General features: G+C 36.3%; 1 non-coding gene across 1 annotated transcript; it reads right to left on the bottom strand.

Annotated features, from left to right (window-relative positions):
* Window positions 1–1,799: 1,799 nt before the first annotated feature.
* On the bottom strand, window positions 1,800–1,925 carry LOC117029498 (U6atac minor spliceosomal RNA). Its single transcript, XR_004424237.1, has one exon. It is a non-coding gene; the product is annotated as a U6atac minor spliceosomal RNA (small nuclear RNA).
* Window positions 1,926–6,292: the final 4,367 nt, after the last annotated feature.

Here is a 6,292-nt window from a genome sequence, read left to right as displayed (position 1 = left end):
AAAGGTTACTTTCTTTGCTGGTATATCCTTCCTCTTACCTCTCCTCTTCACTCTAAGACTTTTCTTTTAACTGTTAATCGATTTGCTATATGGCAAGCACTTCACTCAACTCATTTTTTTCAAAACAGTCCTATGAGATAGGTACTCTTATTATCATCTGCTTCAAAAAAAAATTGAGATGTAATTGGCAAAAAAAAAGACAGTTTCAGGTGTACAATATAATGATGTTGCAAAGTGATCACCACAATAAATCTATTAACACCCATCACCATAGCTAAGTACAATTTTTTTTTTCCTTGTGATGAGCACTTTCAACATCTACACTGGCAGCAACTTTCAAATATGAAACGTAGTATTATTAATTATAGTCACCATACTGTATATTACGCCCTAGGACTTATTTATTTTATAACTGGAAGTGTGTAACTTTTGATCACTTTTCACTTTTATCCATTTGGCCCACCTCCCACCCTACCTACCACTTCTGGCAACTATCAGTTTGTTCTCTGTATCACTGAGTTTGGTTTTTGTTCTTAGATTCCATATATAAGCAAGACCATAAGGTATTTGTCTTACTATGTCTGACTTTTTCACTTAGTATGTTGCAAATAGTACAATTTCCTTCTTTTTATGGCTGAACAGTACTTAATTATATATATAAATATAATATATAAATATTATATAGTTATATATATATAATATTTATATATATATATCACATTTTCTTTATCCATTCATCCATCTATGGACATTTAGGTTATTTCCATATATTGGCTACTGTAAATAATGGTGCAGTGAACATGGAGGTATAGCTAGCCTTTCAAATTAGTGTTTTTATTTATTTCATACAAATACCCAATCATCTGCTTTACAAAGAAACCAGAAAAGTAATATTTCCAAAGCTACAAAAATATTAGGAGGCAGAGCCAAGATATTAATCCTAGCATGCTGGCTTCAGAACCTACGATTCCTACCATCTGCCTCTTTTACAGCTCCTGTTCTGTCCAGGGTTATTTGCAATTTGCTTATCACCGCCACTAGAGTATAAACTCATTGAAGTCAGATATAATGTATTTTCTTTGTATCCCAAGCAGTGATTAGAATATTACAGTGCATATATGGATTTTTTTTTCTTAATTGACTTGATTAGAGAAGTATGGTACTATTTGGAAGACTATATATAGAATGACAGAATTTTATTCTGTAACTAAGTATTCATCTGGGGTACGTCTGGTAAAGGTAGAAAGTCTATCTATAAGCAGCAGCTCCAGCAAAATAACCCAAATTTGCGGTTAAAGAAAAACAAAACTTTTATTCTTATTTGCCACAATCTCTGTGGTATTAATCCATTTTGTTACTAAGAAATATGAAACTGGAGAGAAGACTTCATTGAACCTAAAGGTAAAGCAATCTCCAGAAGATAAAAATGTGACCACATTCTACAATCCATCAAAATGAACTATTTTTTTATTTTTAAGATGGCCCTTCAGAGACTTTTAAAATTTTGTTTTCCTATCCTTACTTAGACTACTTTCATGGCATTACCAATGAATATTTCTTCAGTATTATGAATCTATAATGTCATAATATAGATTTCCACATTGCGGAGAATTTCCACAACGTATAGTGGAAGCTTACAGGATTCACTCTAATCTCTTTGACCGTCATACAGATGAGCAGAATTGTTTTGATCCAAATGGTTCCACTAGCTTTTTATCATAAAATTGAAACGTGGTCTCCTCCCTGACTTTTCTTCTCACCACATGAAGATATATATATATATACATACTTTTTAAAAAATTAAATTATGGTTAGATGCCACAAAGTAGGCGGCAATACCTTAACTGTACGCATGTTGTTAGGTCCGAGGGCCTCTTCCATCCTTGTCAAGCGGAGTACTAACCTTCTCTCCTTTCATACAACACCACATGAAGTTGTTTTGTTTGTCTTTATATGTCTTATAAGCATATCTCAGCAATTGTAATAGCAAAAGTAGCTTATAATTCTTTAAATGAAGGTTATGGTGGATGCTATCCATTTCATTTATATCTTTTACAAATAATTGCTAAGCAGTTACTTAATCCTATTACACTTAATAAATGTTTTCAAACTGATAAAATAACATGCAAAATAAAATATTAAAACTATAGGTGACTTCTCTGACCTAACCATTTTTCAACTCTCATTATTTCATTAGATTACTTTGTATGACCGTCTTACTTGCTATTTGCTGGACATGGTGCTATGCAAGCGTGGAAGTAGATAGCTGCTGTGTTCGCTTCAAAATTAGCTATTTGTCTCTGATTGCTCAAGCCTTGTTACATTAGTATTGCAGTACATTTCCTCCCAAAGGGAGAAACATAGAGCAGAATTGTGCCAGAGGCAAGCTTGTATTGCCTATTCTACAGCACTGGGCTAGACCATTCTAAACTTGGAATGCTGCACTGCCATCTGGGGGATGAAATTTTAACAGTCATTTGCTGTTGAGCTGAGATGAAGGGTTGAGATGCCAAAACAATCTGAAGAAATTGGGAGCATTGAAAATGTTTCTAAGATACAGTGTGAAGACCTATACTATACTTTGGGTTATTTCCCAAAAGCAAAATACACATCTAAATCCACTCCTTTCCTTCAAAATAGGAATCTGTCGTTACGATGTGTCACTTTATTATTTTTTATTACATTTTTTTTTCCCTTTAACTCATAATTTGAACTCGAAGGAGTTTTAGGGCTCCTCTAGCATATACCCCTCATTGCAGAGGTGATGAAATAGAGGTCCAAATATTGCTACAATTTGCCCTGACATAAAACTTCTTAGTGGTAGATCCAAGAGACACAAATCTCCTATCTCCTAGTGGAATGTCCTCATTTCTTCAAGATCCTGTTCCCAATGTTATCAGATCATAGATGCTTCCCAAGTGACTGTAAACAGTCACTTAGCCAGTCTCCCAAGATTAAAACACACGAACAAGTGAATCAACACTAGTGTTGATTTTAAGGTTCTATTACATACATTCCTTCGGTAGAAGGCAAATAAATAAGATAATTAAAGTGGAAGAGTGAGTGGCACTGATTGATCTTTGTGCTTACTTTATCCAGAATACTTGTCCTTTATTAGACTTTGATATTTAAATCCCATAAAGTCCAGAGCTGTGCATTTTAAATAGGAAATTTTAAAGAAAACAACTTTGTTCCATACATAGTTAATATTATAATTTAAAAACAAAAAATTAATCCACATTAATTTATTCTCTGCTTAGTAAGATAGCTAATCATTGGTTTACATGGGAAGTAGAACTACAACATAAATTACCAAGAAACATGGTCTCATGTGGCCAAGTACTTTTTTTCCATTAATTTTTAACTCATTTGCTATGAGTTACTCATTTATTAATTTATCAATGTTTATATTATTCCTATTCCAAAAGGACCGGGCAATTTATTGATATGAGATAAAATTGTCATCCTTGCTTTCATTAAAATTCAAAAGTCCTAAATCTTACTCACCAATGAATGGGATTATACCAGTTTCAAGTGTACATTTCTATAATACATCATCTACATATCACACTCTGTGCTCACTACCCAGAATCAGTTCTCCTTCCATTACCATATGTTTGATCCCCTTTTCCCTCTTCTACCACCCCCGCCCCCCTTACCATTTTTAATAAACTGCAGACACAAGAGAAGCTCTGAAAACCCATTAAAAATTACCTCTACATGAAAGACATTTACATTTATGAGGAAAATCTCCATTTGTGCAGGTATCTCCGTCTTAGTACCAGAAAGAGGAGGACGACCGACCAAATCTCTAGAAAGAGTTATCAGTGGAGAAGGCCAGGATTTAAATCTGCTTAACAATCACACGCTGGTTTACTGTGCTCTTGGTGACCTCCCACAACTGGCCTCCCCACCACCAACACCTCTTATCTTTATCTGCGGATGGTATTTAAGGTTGTGGATTGGGCCATTTTGGCACGGTGCTTAGTTTTCTTTAGTCTCTCCCATGTATACAGGAGGAATACCTGTTATTAAATTTCTGTTTATATTTCTTCTGTTAACCCATCTTTTATTACAGGGGTGTCTGCCAAGAACCTAGAAAGGTAAAGGAAAAGAATATTTTTTCTTTCCTACATTGATTACAAATACAATATCTAGGGGAGGAAGACAGCATAAAAAGGCATTGAATTTATGAACCCTTGATCTACTGAGGTGTCATGAAAAGGAGAATGCTTAGGAGAAATTAATAGACATCAGATTATTAATAGAAAAAAGAATATTAATAGAATTAACACAATGGAACAGTCTATTTATACTTTCTTTAAACTACAACCCACAGCAAAAATAAATTTTCCTGTCAATCACACATACATATATGCATAAGGTAAGCTATCTGTTCAGACGCTATAACAGAGAGACCGGTTATATAATCATAATTTAAATAAGAAGTTTATTTTTCATGTAAAATTCCAAATAGGAGGCCCAGACCTATCATGCCGACCTAGGCTCCATCTATCTTGGTATCCTGCCTTCCTGATCAGACCATTTTTTGGTCTAATTTGGGTACTTCTCTTCTTATCATCTCACCCACATTCAATTAGTGGGAAGAAATAAAAATGAAAGAGGAGGGCATATCCCTTCTCTTACAGGGCATGTCACAGAAGTTACATGGATTGCTTCAGTTTGTACCCCACTGGCAGGATTTAGTCATGTAGCCACATACAGGTGCAAAAGAGACTAGAAAATGCAGGCTGTAGCTCGGTGACCATGTGCCCAATTAACACTCTATTACATGTAAAAAGGTATGTTAGGCAGGGTAAAATTATCTGCTATTTATAAACAAACAAAAGAAAAAAAAAGGGAGAGGCTTTTCTAAGTGCGAAATAGGTCAAACAATAAAAGTTTATTTCTCACTTATGTTCGGCATTTGTTCAGAGACTCAGCCTGAAGGTGGCTCTGCCATCTCCAATATATAGATTTAATTGCTGAGGTGACAGAGAGATTGCCTTCTCCTTTCTACTCGTGGGAAAGTGAGCAAAGAGGATGGAGAAGGTATTCATGCTTCTTAAACAACTTGGCCGAAAAATGACAGACTCCACGTGTCACATGGACTCGCATTCACTGGCAAGTAGTTATACGATCCCATGTAGGTATAAGAGGGGCTAGAAAATACAGTCCCTGGTTGAGCACCCACTTCCCAAGACCAACTCGGTCCTATGAATGGGAGAGTGACATTTGGTAGACAGGGAGCTACCAAATGTAGCTCCCAAATGTCTCCTATTTGTCTGCCACAGAAGAGGAGAACGGATGTTGAAGTCTACTTCAGTCTTTGCCATCACTGCCCATGGAGGTCACATTTTTCTTTTCCTTCATCGTTAAAACATGCTCCTGCCCTCCCACTCTGCAAAAGAGACAAGCCTAAGTCCCATCCAGGTCCTCCAATCCTGTTCCAAGTCTGGCCTCTCTGGGTGAGGTGCATTTCTATCAAAACTGGGAGTGAACTGACAACCTACAAATCAAAATTGAGTTATATGTCCCCAACTTACTATATAGTGATGGATAGAAACAGGAACCAGATATAGATAATAAAAAACAGAATTCAGAAAAGGGAAAAATAAAAACAGCACCACCACCGTGACAGGACTGACTGTCATGGCAGCAGAGTAGTCTCTTATGTTATGCTCTCTGCCAGGCCTCGATTCTACGCTTTGGGGCATATCTCCTTGGTAATCATCCAGCCAATGTCTGACTTTGTTTTCAGGGAGGCTCTTGCATGTCCTTTATCTCCATGGCCACATAGCAAGCCAACCTTAGAGAATATTCCCAATTTGTGAGCTTCAGAATATCGGCAAGCTGCTTCCTGCTGGTTGGACAAGTTTAGGGAGACAAAGCTTACTTTAAGGGGTGAACTACAACAGAATTTCGCAAGACTAGCCCACAATTTCTTTGGTAACACAATGTTGCAAAAAACTTTTAGAAGGTCCAGGGACTCTTTACTTTCATTGATTCTGGTTGCAAGTAAATAATGACCATGTTCTCTCCTGTAAGTTGCTTTTTAGCCTGAAATTCTGGTCTTTTGTTTATATGCTTCTTTGCCCTGCCAATCATTCATGCTCAATATAATAGTGACTACCTTAGGGCCAAATAAAACAATTGGCTTCAGTCGGAAGGCAATGTCCTTAATCTAATGTTTCCCAATGGGCTGGCTCCCATTATCTGGCCGTTGTAATGGTTTTATCCACTCTTATCTCCTGCTAAAACTCTTCCTTGATTTAGAGATGCATTTTATCAC

This window comes from Rhinolophus ferrumequinum, chromosome 10, assembly GCF_004115265.2.
Source record: "Rhinolophus ferrumequinum isolate MPI-CBG mRhiFer1 chromosome 10, mRhiFer1_v1.p, whole genome shotgun sequence".
In the NCBI taxonomy this organism is placed as follows: domain Eukaryota; kingdom Metazoa; phylum Chordata; class Mammalia; order Chiroptera; family Rhinolophidae; genus Rhinolophus; species Rhinolophus ferrumequinum.
The sequence above is the reverse complement of the archived record's forward strand: the minus strand, read 5'-3'. Positions and strand labels throughout refer to the sequence as shown.